Raw genomic sequence first — 15,688 nt, 5'->3', positions numbered from 1 at the left:
TATTTAACATCCTCAAGACAGGAAAAACACTGCAGTCAAACCATCACTTTACCATGCATTGTAATGGCGTGGGTATTTGCATCTTTGCATCCTTTTTCTTCTCACCATGTCGCTTCTTGTTGTGTATTCAGCACTGATTGCTTCAAGATAAGGTATCAAGCAGGGAGAAAACACAGGTCTTGCTCAGACTCCCTAGGCCCCCATACGGCTCTTACTATTTACAATTCATCTGACTGGTTAGGTTCATAACCCCAATTTAAATATATGGTTCTTTATTTGTTTTTAGATCGCAACCTGGGCCATGGCCTTAAAATATTTACATTAACCTTCTGGCAAGTCAAGCAGAGTGATAGAGAAGTATTCTATGTGCTTGCTATTTTTAAACATATTTTAGACAGAGGTATAGAGATTTAATATTCCAGGGTCTTTCAATATACTGCTTATCAAATCCACTTTGTGTGACCACAAGCAGAAATTTTGGCAGTTTGCTGGTTGGGAGCATGTGTGGTAACACAATAACACAATTCCGTAGGTCAGAAAAATTGGGGAAAAAACCCAAAGTGCTATATGTTAGACACTGCAGACCTCAGTTAGCATGTTAAATGTTAAAGCTAATAACAGCAGAATTAAAGAGATGACTGAACAAGTCTAGCTTGGAGGTTCCAGGAGAAAACCTCTTTTCTCTAAAAAAAGCAAAACAACAAAAAAACATGGCAGCATGTTGCATTTGAAACATAAAGTTGCATTTGAACAAACCACAAAACAGCGTCCTTAGAAAGATGAGACCAAAATGGAGATGTCTCACATTAACTGGAAGGCATGGTGGTGGAGGGGCGATGATTTGGGTGTTATTTGTAGCCACAGAAGATATCGTGAATTGACCGTGAACTCTGTATATAAGCGACCTTTCTGCAATCCTCCACTGAACTCAAGCAACGCTGTAAAGAAGAGTGGACCAGAATTTCTGCACAGTGATGTAAGAGACTGATAAAGGCATAGAGAAAATGATTACTTAAAGTTATTGCTGCTAAAGGTGGTCCTGGTGCTATTACTGCCATCAGTTTGAGAGTCTGCTGAGTCATGATTATTACTAATGAAAAACACATTACTACAGAGTGCTTCGACTGATAAAGTTTCTATGGGCATCAGTAACGTGACATCATTTTGGGGGGATAAAACTAGAGTAGTCATCTAAAAGCTTCCATTTTGTCAATATGCAGGGCGTGATTAAAATCCAAGCTTACCTCTATCCAAACGGCTGCCTCACCCTGTGTACTGAACGGCTGAGGTTCTCAAAAAGTGGTGAACAAAAAGCTGTTTGTCCTTGAGGATGGCTGCAGATGAAAAGCCTGGGTTGCTACGCTGGGTTAACAAAAGCAGGGAGAAGCAAACCTCCACACTCACTGCTGCAGTATCTAATGAATCATCAGTCAAATAGAAATCACCAGTATAACAATTATATAAGACTTTAAATGTATAGAATTAGCTGGTATTTAGCTAAATTATTCATTGTAGCAAAAATCTTTTGTGCTTCTGCATTGTGAATGTCAGCATATGAAACGTTACTTCTCACTGTATGATAGAAAATACTTAAGATATGTAGATTTGGGTGAATTAAATCATTAAAAATTTCAGTCTGGGAAATAATAATCAATATGAGTTACTTTTCTTTGTAACGATAGGGAAAATAAGGGCAAATATATTGATTGAAGGGAATTAACAAGCTCCGAGCCCTATATATTTTTAGCCACAGGAGTCGAGCTTTAAAAGCTACACACACCATCTGTTTTGGCACAACTGAAGAACTGGCTAGAGGCGGTATATGAGTCTAATGACATCTGATCTCTGAAAGATGTTTTGAAGCAAAACTGCTTTTGTTTTCGAGCATCCGACCTTTCTCCTCGCCACTGGAAGTCACACATCCCTCTACAGTGTTTTTAATTAGAAAAATAGCAGCAATCAGCCATATGCAGAGTAGAAAATCCTCTCACAAAACCAATCGGCATGTCACTCAAACGGCTGCCGATGCGCCCGCACTGGATGTGTTTGATGTGTCTGAGTGGGAGTTTGATGAGTCGATGGAGGGGCAGGTAGCATGCATTTACAATATGTACTATGACGGCTTAAACCGTCTTGAAAAGCACTGGTGATATTTGCAGCTCCAGTGTGTACAGTATGTATTAGTCAAATCTTTAGTCCTTTAAGAACACAGAGATAGAATAGGGATCTCAGGGAAGAGCAGCAACCATGAAATTGTACTTTTCACATCGCTGTTTAGGTCAGGGAATGCTGGCTCTTTGACATTATGTAATGGAAAAGAAAATAAGCTGTATTAGATTAAACTTGATGATTTTGGATTTAGCTAATGTTTGGAATATCACCCCCAATGCACATTAAGAGAGCCCGTGTAGGCAGGAGGTGAGCTGCAAACTTGACACAGAAGAAGAAGTGGGGGCATGTCTCTATCTGATGTAATTGATTGCTACTGAACAACCTCTAAAGGTTGCTCTCAATGTCAGGGTCTTTTGTAGAGACTTACCTTGTTTACACTCGGTAGAATGGAGAGTTTGGGTTGGTAAATATTTATTGCTTGGACAAACACGCTTTCTCTGCCATGGCTGGGACTGATAAAAAGGGCTGTTGAGATTTTAATCAAGATGGCTGTTTTGGCAATTAAATTTGACAGAGGAGAATCAGAGCTATTCCTATGTTGTCATTACTCCTGAAAAACTGTTCCTCTTTTCCTTCATCTCCTAAAGCTTCAATTAAAAATGATAGCTCCATGTGCACATTTAGTGAACTGGGGAGAGACAGGAAGAAAGCTGCCTTGAACAATTTTAACCTATTTACATTTCTGCAGTGGCTTAAATGAGGTTTAACATTTTCTTTGTGTATTTGGGAAAGTATTTACACCAAACTTAGATGGTACATGCTGGGTTTATAACCAGTCAGTGCTTTAATGTAGAAGGGAGGAAGTAAAGGATCATTTGTCACGTATGCTGTCAAATCAAGAGGCAGAGAATCAGTTGATAATTTAGCTTGAAACTTTTCCTATTTACATCCAAAAACATATTAACAACAGATGATCTGTCTGCCAGATACTACCACTGGGTTTTTATGGTGGGTGATGCGAGTTAGTTGTTGTAATTTTTTTTTTAAAAACAACTACAAATTTTTACTCACTTGAATACAAGTTGACGGATCAAAAATATCTGGTGGAATATTTTCGGCATGCAGTACTTTGAACTCGAGTTGGGTCACTATGTAAAATCTAAAGAAAATCAGAATGAAACAACTTTTTTTGGCAATTAACCACAAAAAACATATGAAATGTTTAAGCTGAGAAATAGAACAATTTCTCATTCTGAATTTAATAGCAGCAACACGTCTTTGTGTTTAATGGGCTGTGTTTATGATTGTGTAGCATCCCCTCTTCTTCTAACAACAGTCTGTAAACATCTGGGAACTGAGGAGAGCAGCTGCTGGACTTTTGGAAGAGCAATGTTGTCTCATTCTTGTCTGATAAAGGATTCGAGCTGCTCAACAGCCCTGGGTCTTCTTTGCTGTATTTTTCACTTCCTGGTGGTCCAAATGTTTTTACTCTGTGAAAGGTCTCAACTACAGGCAGGCCAGGTCAGCAGTTCAGGGAGTCTTCTGTTATGAAGCCATGCTGTTTCAATAGCTGCAGTATGTTCTTTAGCATTGACTTGCTGAAATATGCAAGACATTGTATATGTTGCCCTATAACCATACCTTCTAGCATTAATGGTGCCTTTCCAGATGTGAAGCTGCCAGTCCTATAAGCAGTAATGCATCCCCATACCATCAGAAACTTGGGCTTTTGAACTAAATGCTGATAACAAGTCAGATGGTCCCTCTTCTCTTTTATCTGGAGGATGCAGATCAGAGATGTTCATAGTTTTTCAATTGCCTCGTTACATTTCAAATGGCCTGAAGACGATGGTGGCATTTCTGTGTCATGTTCACATATGGCTTCTTCTTTGTGTGAAAGAGCTTCAGCTTGCACTTCTGGAAGTGTTCCTGACCCCATGCAGTGATTTTAATGCAGGAGCTCTTAAGGGCCTGAAGATCACAGGCCTCTAATATTGAGTTTCGGCCTTGCCTGTTTCACACAGAGATTTCTCCGGATAATCTGAATTGTTTGATGATGTTATGTACCATAGAGAGGTATAAGAGCTATTCCCAGCCTTTGCAATTTTCTGTTGAGAAACATGATTCTGTAATTTGTAGATGCAGTCTTTTGCAAATTCGGGTATCTTGTGCATCTTCTGAGAAACTCTTCCTCTCTAAGATGCTATTTTAGACCCAGTGGTGTTACTGACCTGTTGCCAATTAACCTAATTCTTTGCTAAATGATTTTCAAGTCTTTTCTGTTTAGTACCAATTACTTTTCCAGCCTTGTGTTGCCATCAAATTCCAAATGAGCTAATATCTTCATGAATTCATAAAATGTCTTTTATTAAAAATTTGGAGAGCGAAAGCTAAAGCCATCTATCTGTAAAACCTGTTTCCTGCTTTGACTTTTTAGCATAAAGGTGGTAAAAGGTTCTGGTATTGCTAATAAGAGGTTTAAGGTTGGTTCACAGCTTTGAGACAGTGCAGAAGAATCAGTGCAGATGTTGTTAATTAATGAAATGATTAGTTAGATGATTAATTTAATTCATTAAATAACTGTTTAACTGAAAAGGCGGGTGTAATTAATGAGCTGGGATAGATTGTTTCTGTGCCCGCAATATAATCTTTAATCGCTTGGTCAGTGTGGAGGCTGTATGGGATTAAAATACCTTACGGTATTTCTTTATCATTCTATTAAAGTTATTACTTTTACTGAACCTCTCGATTTTTCTATGGCTGACATCTTAATAATAAAATTTGCAGCGATAATGCGGTGTGTTACTTAGTGCATGGCACAAAAGAAGGTCGCAAAACCTCCAGAAACTACATGTTCAGCATTCAGCAGTCGGCATTCATTGAATCCATTCATCCTATTTAATAGCTGTAATGACAATCCAAGGTTAATTATTATATAGACTTGAGAAAATTATTAATTATCTATATAAAGCTGGAAATCTTTTTTAGAGTAGGAGGCAAGAAGAGCGATATTTCTTCTCGAAAATTCTACCTGGGTAAGAGGCTCTGTAGGCAGAAAATATTTGTTCCACCAATACAGAAATATCAAATCATTTGTATTAAGTCTGGGATGGAATCAAAGATTGAACTATAAATTGAACCTTTTTACAATTCTGACACTATTACAACTGCTGCTGTATGGCCCCCAATGTTATTTGTGCCTGCACATTAAGGTGTGACCGTTTATTTCTCTCCGCAGGCTGCTTTGAACTGAACCCTGTGAGGAGCATCCAAAACAGCCCAGTATTCTGGTGAGTTCCCAAATTGAAATTAAAACCCTCTTTACATTTGCATAACACTCTACAAAACATCCAGACTGTTAATGTGAGAGGAAAGTGATGGCGGCAGTCGGACAGAAAGGAAGAGGCTTTGATAACAATATGCTAAAGGAATGTTGTCACCCTTTGACACGATCGATCGCTCAGGGTCAATATGTTTGACTCGTCATGCGAGCATATTCCCTTCACAAAGGCGAAGCTTGCAGTTTTACTCTTTCATTTCCTTTTTTCTCCCACACACTAGCTCGAATTGAGAAACGGAGCAATTCAAAATCACAGCGTCTCATACTTTTCCTTCGCTTTGTCACATACAGCTTTAACCACATGTTCACATACAGAAAGGAGAGAGCGGCAGAGAGAGAACGAGAGAGAGATCCTCAGCTGAGTGACTCTGTTAACTATCCTCTCACATAGGCAGGGTTGGGCTGGCGCCACGGCTGTTTGCCTCATAGCCTGCGCAATGGGAGTCGGCTCCATTATCAGAGCTGCTGCTTCACCACCCTGCAGCAAACCCAGCATCCTCTGCTCCTGCAGATTTAATTTCTTATCTCAATAGGGAAAACAGCCTCTCTGATGAACGGCAGAAAACACCCTGGGCTGCTGCGAACACGGATTGAGAATACATACAATAGATGGTTTGATAAACTTATGAATGTGTGCAACATTGATATTCCTCAGGAATTGGCGGTTTGTCATATATATTCAAAGGAATTTTCTTTATACAGTAAATAATGACTAAGGGAAGGAAGGTTGTCTTCACCATTATGTAATGAGGTAATTATTTATGAGCCTCCAATAAAGCATATATCACACCTTAAACAGGATCCTTGGTAGATGAACACCTATAATGTGCCGCTGTTATTCTAAGTTGCCCTCGTGTTTCTGTTTGCAGATAGATAGAAGCTGCTTTTCAGCTGCTGTACTCTCACATGACATAAACTCAGCATGAACTCATGCCTCATGTGTGCTTCCTCTTGTCAAAAGTCTTACGAGAGCACATTATCACCGCTCAGAAAATAGAGCAGCTGGATGTTTCTAATGACAAGTTTTCCTAAATGCCTTTGTGCAAAAAAACCCCCCAAAAAACAAAGGATACAAGCTTCTTACTGTGATGTCGCTTTAGATTTTTTTCTTCTCTTTGCTTTATTTGCGACAAGTGTAAAAATGTATTTCTTGCTCCAGTAAGAATGGACATGCTGTGGCTTTTCAAGCTCTTTACTTACAGCTTCATCAATGTCATGAAAGCCACTACAGTGGTAATTGTGTGTCAACATTCCCATAACCTGAAACAAAAGTTATTATTTGAGAACAAAGAAGTAAAATGACTTGATACACCCTTGCTAAATTAGTTTCCCTGTGTTTACAGTAATCACCTGGTAGGTCTGTACTTAAGGAGAGTGGTGCTGTCTTATCTGTGGTCTAAAGCTTCTAGAGTAATTTATTACAGTCATCAAATTTTCATGATCTTCTCGGCTTGTAGGAGGTTTTAACCAGTGGTGGAGAGAGTTTTCAGATCCTTTCAGTAAGTTGAAATTTGAAGGGGCAAAAAAAAAAGAAAACACACAGCAGAATTTAAATATATCTCTCGTCTAAGCCCCCCGTCCAGATGAGCACGCGCACATACCACCAAAAACAAGTCACTGCTGACTTTTAGCTTCACTCAAATTGAACCTCACTCTCCTAGGTGAAAGTCATCTGTTCACCCCGTTGCACCCATACATCTTATTTCCCTGAATGTTGTTCTTCATTCCACTTTGTATTACTCACCCAGTTTGGTCTAAAAAGATCTATGTTTGGGCAAAAGCTGCTGTATCAGGCTTTAACCTGTAAAGAAAGAGGAGGCGCAGAGTTTTTTGTTTCTTTGCAGTCCACCTGAGTCATAAGATGCGAAAAGGTTATTATTACAAAACATGTTTTCTGCCCCAGCTTTTAGCTGTTTTCACACATAAATGTCACACGTAACTGTCTGAATGATCAGGGACGCACACTTTCCAGTGTTGCTCTTTCACACATAGCATGTGTGTTTGACACTACTGGAGATACTCTTTGGTTTAGGCAGGGGCTTGGGGAGGGGGGACACCAGGATAGAGCGTGCAGGTGACATGATAGAAATGTCATCAGAATGCACACTCACCTTTGTGAAATCTCTGGGCAATTACTCGCTCTGTTCACACTTGGGCTCCATCTGACATCACATGGACCTTATACAGATTGATTCTGACATTTTTTGTTCTCACATGCAGCTCTTCTGGGTGATGTCTTGCGAAGTTCAAGACTTCAGCACACGTGTGAAAACAGCTTTAGTTTTCAGACTGTAACCCTTTTTAACAAGTTATGTCCCACGATCGTGTATTTCAAGTTTCAGCTCCGGTTGTCATACAGAATATTATTAAATCTAAACAGAGTGTCAAGATCTAAGAGATGTTTCAGTGTCTGTAGCTTTAAATCCAGCAGACCCGCCACACACAGGTCTGCCAGTGACACAGTGGATAAGCCAATGGTAGCAGCAGCACATTCACCTGATATGGCAGCTGTTTGAGACATTTTGTTGTTTCTAACTTTTTGATTTTACAGTAGATAAACAATATGTCCAGGGTAACTTTGCCAAAAAATGTCTTTGGAAATGGCTTGTAGTGACTGCTGATTAACATGTAGTACACATGCAGCATGTCAGTCATGTTTTTCTTTTCACTAATTCCATTGTCTGGCCACAGGAAGGAAAAACGAGGAAGGCTTTATTAGGAATTTGCCTGTGTTTAAATAAGTTATGTGTAAGCGCAGAGAGTCGGAGAGAAACAAACAAAAAACACTACGATAAAAACACAATTTTTGGTTTCCAGGCTTCCAGCATTTCTATCTGTGCCTCAGCATTACAATTTCGAAATATCTCTTGGCTGTGAGATAAGGATTTTGCCACTGTGGTGCAGACCACATTGCCATAAAAATAAAAGTAATCCACTTGTATTTAGTTCCCCAGATGCTGGGAGTACATGAAGACTCGTGTGTTCACTCTTACAGCCAACAACAGATTTGGTGTTCTTTGCTCCTGATTGAGATATTTTAGTTTGAAAAAGCGACTCTGGCGAGGAAATAGCAGTGTTGGACTGTGGCTGCTCAGTCAAAAAGCAGAGGGTCTGTGCCTACTCAGGCAGATCTCTTCTAGTGGGGGTTATGCTTATGTGGTTTTGACGTCACAGCCTGCTGCAAACTTCGCTGGTTGGTTTAGAGGCAGACTTTCTGGTGTGTTGGGAAAGAATGGGAGGATGGACTTTCATCATACTTAGTGTCTTTCTAGATATACAGAGCACATTATTATTATTATGTATTAAGTGATTTAGAAATCTTATTTCTTAATCACTTAATACATTTAAAATTTTCATACAAAAAAGGAAAAAAAATCTAAAAGCTTCACATATACTGTAATGTAACAGTGCAAAAAAAAAAGAAGAAGAAGATTAACAACAACACTGCAAATGCACCATATCATGATATGTCAGTGAACATGGCCACAAAACAGTGCAAATATCGAATCTGATCATGTTTCTGATTGCTGGGGTTTATATAATGTGGCACTTTGAGAGGACATTGATTTTTTTCTTCCTTTGAACTGGCAGTTCTGCAGGATACATTCTGCACAAAGGGAGTGTCTCGTTGGAGCGCTGCACAGGAAAGCAGCTATCAGTTTATTTGGCACTTGGATAGAAATAGAAAGTCTTTTAAAGGCAAAACACTTGCATTAGCAATTGAATTCACCTAGAAATACATAAAACGAGATGTAGAGCTTCTTATGGACTTTCTAAAAGGAGCAGAACATCTGCGATTCTGTGTTGAGTTGATCGAGTTCTTCGAATTAGTTTAGCAAAGAGAAGATTTAACTCAGTGGTGTAAATTAAAAAAACGTGGACGACACGGTCTCGGGATTATGATTTATTTTCTCAGGGAGGTGATTTTGGTCTCCTTTGGCAGCGAGCTGAGTGCAGGAAATGAGTTTGACACCTTTGACATGTTATTACATGTGCAATCCAGGTTACAGTACTTTGGTTCATTTTCCCTCTAAAAGCTGTTATACAGGAAGACTGAAAAGAACAGAGCTCAGCACAGAGTAAGGCCAGTTCATTACTGTAGATAGTGTCCTTCATGTATTTGGTGTTATTTATAGATAGATAGATAGATAGATGTGCCAATACATGGATTGGGCTTTTTTGTCCATCACATCCCACAGATGCTCGATTGAATTGAGAACTGAATCATTTTTGAAATTGACATTCCTGAACCATTTTTCCTTTGTGGCAGGGCTAATTATCCTACTGAAAGAGGCCAGAGCCATCAGGTAATATTGTTTTCATGAAAGGGTGTTGTTGTTGTTCTGCAACATGTTAACATAACATCCACATGGATGGCAGGACCCAAGGTTTCCATAGACAATTATTGCTCAAACATCACACTGCCTCCATCAGCTTGCCGTCTTCACATAGTACATCTGGGTGCCTTGTGCTCCCAATTTAAGAGTTGCACTCATCCCCAGCCATCCACGTAATTCATTACACCAGGCCAACCTCTTCCATTGCTTTGTGGTCCAGTTCTGATGCTCCCTTGCTCTTTATTGCTGCTTTTGGTGGTGGACAGGGTCAAGATGGCTGCTGTGACTATGCAGCCCCATATACTATAAACTGCAATGCACTGTCTATTCTAACACCTTTCTATCAGAGCCAGCATTAACTTTTTCAGCAATGGAAACAATTAAAACCTGTTGGCTCGGACGACATGGCCGCCCATAACCCTGGCGTTGGTTCACCACTGTTGCTTCTTTGGACCGCTTTTGATAGATACTGACCACTGCAGAGCAGGAACACCCCACAAGAGCTGCAGCTTTGGAGATTCTTGTTCCCTAATCACATGTGCTATAAAGAAGAGATAATCAGTGTTATTCATTTCACCTGTCAGTGATCATAATGTTATGTCTGATTGGTCTATATGTCATTGTTAGTGCAAATGTGTTTGATTTATCTAGTTGGGGGTTTTTTTTGTTTCTTTTAGAAACTGAAAAAAGAAAATTACAAACATCAGCAGCACTCTTCTTCTTTTCACAAATCTTTCAAGAAGCACGGTAAAGCAAGTCAAACTATGGAGGATAATGATAGTGTTGAAAGCCATTATTTCTGAAAAGTTGAAAACCGGATGTAATGTTTTTTTGTGTTTATTTAAAGAAAAAAGCAAAGAAAAAACACTTGTGTTTAAAGAGTGAAGTGAAGATTGCGAAGACATATATATTGATTAGCTTTCTTTCTGCTCAGTCCTAAAAGAGCAAAGCGAATGCATTTGTACAATACTGAATCAAATCCGTCAGATTTGCCGATTCAACATTCAAAACAAATCAGGTTTATCTGTGCACGCTGCAATCACTGATACTGAGCTGCTTGCTGACAGTTTAAGGGCACTATTGGTGAAGAACACATTAGTTGTAAATGTAAGTTTGCAGAAAACGAAATGAGCGTGTAAATAAATAATCATTGTGCACTTTAATTAGTGCTGATACTTTGGGATGCTGTTAAAATGCTTATTTAACAGTTCTCCTTCCCTTAAGTTGACAAAAGCTTCATAAGCATTACTTCAGGTTATAAAAATTCGCAGAGTTTTCTATTAAGAATAAAATAATTTCCATAGTGCTTTATTTAATTATCTGCCCTAAGCAAGACTAAAATCAACAATGTAGACGTTTTGGTATGTATATACAATGGTGTGCAAAAGTCTTCATCCACTCCTCATTTCTGTCTATTTTCCTTGGAAAATGGGAAATAGGTGTAATGATTTATTCAAATTTCAAAAACAGAGAACAACTCTAATGTATGATCACCTTTATTCCTCAACACAGCCTGATCTCTCTTAGGCAAGTTTTCTTGTAATTTCTCTAAGTAGTCTTCAGGAATCGTTCTCCGGACTTCTTGAAGGACATTCAAAGCTGTTCTTTGGATGTTGGCTGCCTTTTTGTTCCATTCTCCATCAAGATGGTCACACACTGCTTCAATAATATTGAGGTCTGGGCTCTGGGGAGGCCAATCCGTGGCTGATAGCAATCCATTAAGTATTTGTCTAACCAGGTATGATTTTACTGCATTGGCAGTGTGTTTGATTTATGGTCATATTAAAAAATAAAGCTGGTGCTCAAAAATTTTCCAGATGATATTACATTGTGGATCTGACTGCAGTTCTCTATCCTCCTAATTCCATCAGATTTGACAAATCCCCAAACCATGACCGAGTCTTCAGTGTTTTACAGATGGTTGTACACTGTTGCGCTTCTCTCCTGACATCCTTCATATATACTGGTGACAATTTGCGCCAAAAATTTACAAAATTGATTCATCACTCAATACATCCTGTTACCACTGATTTTCAGTCCAGTACGTGGCAAACCTCAGCCTTTTCTCCCTGTTTCTCTTTCTTAAAAATGGCTTCCTCACAGCCACCCCTCCACTGAAACCGTTTCTGACAAGAATACAGTGAATACTAGATGAATGAAGGACCAGATATGCAGTATCTTCTAAGTCCTAAGTCAGGCAGTTTTTGGATTTGTTTTGTATTTTGTAAGAACATGACTTTCAGATACTATTCATCTGCTGTGGTCCATTTTTCAGGCCTGTCACTTCCTCCTTTTTCCTTCATTTCTCCAGTTTCCACACTGCAGACCATTCCAAGATATCCCAAGTTTTCAGGTAAAAGTTTTTTTGGAAAACACCTTAATGGCTTTTCTAAAAAAACATCCAATCAGACTGTGTTTTTATTTTTCACAAAGTGTTCTAAAGAGAACTTGTTTAGTGACAGGCTGCTAGTAACAACCTAGTAAATTATCTAAAGATACAATTTAAAACTAGTTCTCTCCTAAGTTTTATTGTGTGGAGACACAACAATGAATCATCGCTTGAGTTAGGTGCTTTTTTCAAGGTTGAGTGATTCATAGGCCAGTGTAAAGTGGCTTAACAAACAAAAGCCATTCCTTTGACAATAATCAGGTAGAAGAACTGGATTAAACCGAGTAAAAACCTAGCAATTTTCCAAAGAACAACTTTAAAATAATTATAGGTATGTCTGGTTATTTGAAAGCAAAATATAAAGAAATGAGGGGTGGCTTGAGACTTCTGCACAGTACTGTAAATAGAACACTTTTGTACTATTTTATTAAGCTATGCAAGATTTCAGACCTCACTTTGCTTTGCAGTTGGTTTGTGTGTTTTTCTCATGTTAGCATACAGCAGGAAAAAAAAAGCTAAACCAGCTGCCATGAGTCTAGTGCTTTGCAAAATGAGAACACATTCAACACGCCAAATATCAATGCACCAAAATATAGATTTCTGCCTCATTTTGAAATTGGGCTCCCTCCTTGCAAATAGCTGTTTTGATGGCTTCTGCTGCTTTTCTCAAGTTGCTATAATTAAACAGAAGGAGGCTGCGACCCTTCTTTATTCTGTGTCAGTTTGAGAAATCGTTGTTGTAAAACGCACTGTGTCAAAGCAGTACAAGCTGAACAACAGCGAGATTTCACACGCAGTGGGATCCTTTTTAAGGAGTGTGTATTTAAAGATTTGTAAAGTAATCTTCATTTCTGCCACCACATAGATATTTGAAAATTCACCAAATACCCAGGTTCTGGCAATTTTTCTAAACAGCATTACACCACATATTCTTCTTATCACAGAAAGGTGTATATATATACTGCTATCTGTGAATCAAGACCCTTGAAGGAGCTAGTATCTTATTGAACAGCTTAGATCCCTTCCTCTGGAAATGACTTAAGTCGTGATAGTTTCAATTATAGATAAACACATTAGAAAATGGGGTTAATAATAGTCAACGTTAAGGTCTATTTAACAGAGTTAAAGAACCTCAAGGTTCTCAAGAGTAGCACTCCATCACCAGATAATCTTTTTGAATCACAGAAGAAAGACTTCTTTTTTTTTTTTAAAGTACCTCATGTCACCCCGTAGGTTTACACCCACAACACAGTCCCTGATCTGACAACATCCTCAGGATAACTCTCATATATCATCATTAGAAAGCACAGACCCAGGCACTTTGTCAGAATTTGCCGTCCAGTGAAAAGGTACAAAGAGGGCAGAAAATAGATCTCTTTGATGAACAACAGATTATGATGGAGAGGTGAGCAAACATTCCTCTCATTGCCTGCCCACATATGCGGTGTGGCAAGACTTGCTATCATACACAGAGGCAAATTGATGTCTGATCCCAAAGACAAGCCACAAATGGGATGTAATCCTCCTGGATGTTTGATTAAAAACTACAGAGAAATCTCTCTTTTCATTTCAAATACAACATAAAAAGACTACATAAAGTTTATAGCTGGGCTAATTTGGTGTCACTTTTTTTTATATTTTCAATATATTCATTATTAATTGCATGACTATATCAAGTATTTATAAGCTATCTCTATATATTTACTTTCCAAACACAAGCTTTCTCTCACTATCTTGCGTGCCTGTATTATCAGAGGATCAGCAGCTGCTCACAGCCCGAGTCTGATTGTTTTAATGTGACAAGTGAATATCTGACTTAAAAATTCCAACAGAGTTCTGTGACTTGAGAACTTGCCCCAGCTGATTCTCTTCCAACTGAAGTGTGTTTCCTCAACTTTAGTTAGCCAACCTCTCAGGGAGGTGCCTCTAAATATAGAAACCTTTCTGACAACATGTTAACTCTCAAGTGTGAGAACAGGCACTGGCTTACAGATGCCTGAGCACACTGCAAAAAGAGACTGAGAGTGGAATATCGGGGCCTATTGATAGTTTAGACTTGATAGTTTAAACAGTTTTCAGTGAAACATACAGTGTAGCGTGCTTTGTAGTGCAAAGGGAGCTACGACAGTAATTATCTTTTTACTCTATTGTGCAAAAGTTTTCAGGCACTTGAGCTGTTTAGTCTCTTATTCATCATGAAACACCCATCAAGGAGACTTCTCAACATCCCAGATTCATTGTGTAACATGACAAAGAGCCAAAACACAGAACCAAACAAAGTCATAAAGAGCTATCTTTAGCGACAAGAAGAACAAGGAGTCCTGCAGCAGATGGTACAGCTCCCACAGTGCCCTGATGTCAGCAACATGCAGTCTGAGATTATACAAAGACACAAAAGACACTGAGGTAACCTTAATCCAGAGAAGATTTCTGGTAAGTTCTACTACCTGTGAAACACTTTGAATTACTAGTGATATTAGTAAGCGGAAAGACACACTTAATAATGATGTAATAACTGTTTTTCTCTAGATATCAAATAAAAAATGGAGATTTCTAGTTTTTAAAATTATTAGTTATTATCATTATGTCCATCCATCCATCCATCCATTCGCTTCCGCTTATCCTTTTCAGGGTCGCGGGGGGCGCTGGAGCCTATCCCAGCTGTCATAGGGCGAGAGGCGGGGTACACCCTGGACAGGTCGCCAGTCTGTCGCAGGGCCAACACACAAGGACAGACAACCGTGCCACCGTGCTGCCCCTATTATTATTATTATGTCTATTTATGTAATTAGTATCAATTTATAGTGGAAGTTTCCGTGGCCTAAATTGTAGGAAACTCTCTGCAAATGTAAGACTTCAGATGCCAGTAAGATATAAACATGTGGTAACAAGGCACTGACTATATCAAAAATCCATCTTCATAAAACAAACAAAGCAAACAAACAAAATGTTTAGTTTGCAACCAGTCATTTCAACTTTATTACGTACATCTGTTCAAATGCTCATTAATACAAATATCTAATAACCCCGTTTAAGCATGCAGAGCATAAGACAAACTGAGCATCAGAATGGAGAAGAAAGGCGATTGAAATGGCTTGGTTCAATGAGTCTTGCATTCTGCTGCAACCTTCAGGTAGTACGTCAGAATTTACTATAAGCAATACGAAAGCATGGATCCATCGTGCCTTATATCACCAGTTCAGGTTGGTGGTGGTGGTGTAATGGTGTGGGGAATATTTTCTTGGCACAAAAGATACTCAGATGGCCTCCGATGATCATCAGATCTCAGTCCAATAGAGCGCCTATGGGATTAATTGAAAGGGAGATTTGCATCCTGGATGTAAAGCCAACAAATATGCAATAACTGCGTGATGCTATCATGTCAATATGGAACAAATTCTCCCAGGAATGCTTCTTTCACCTTGTTGAATCTTTGCCACACAGACTTCAGGCAGTTCTGAAGGCAAAAAGAGATCTAACCCGATACTGGCAAGGCTAATAAAGCAGTGT

At 38.9% G+C, this 15,688-nt stretch overlaps 1 protein-coding gene across 3 annotated transcripts in view; it reads left to right on the top strand.

The window, feature by feature from the left end:
* The window catches only part of lrfn1 (leucine rich repeat and fibronectin type III domain containing 1), a 126,093-nt gene that overhangs the window by 55,873 nt on the left and 54,532 nt on the right, over positions 1-15,688 (top strand). For all 3 annotated transcript variants that reach the window (XM_025898357.1, XM_005459561.4, XM_025898356.1), the window contains one exon: positions 5,351-5,402. The gene's annotated coding sequence lies outside the window, so the exon portion shown is untranslated. The remainder of the gene's footprint in view (positions 1-5,350; positions 5,403-15,688) is intronic.

Source organism: Oreochromis niloticus, linkage group LG14 (genome assembly GCF_001858045.2).
Source record: "Oreochromis niloticus isolate F11D_XX linkage group LG14, O_niloticus_UMD_NMBU, whole genome shotgun sequence".
Lineage (NCBI taxonomy): Eukaryota > Metazoa > Chordata > Actinopteri > Cichliformes > Cichlidae > Oreochromis > Oreochromis niloticus.
This window is presented reverse-complemented; position numbering and strand designations above follow the sequence as displayed.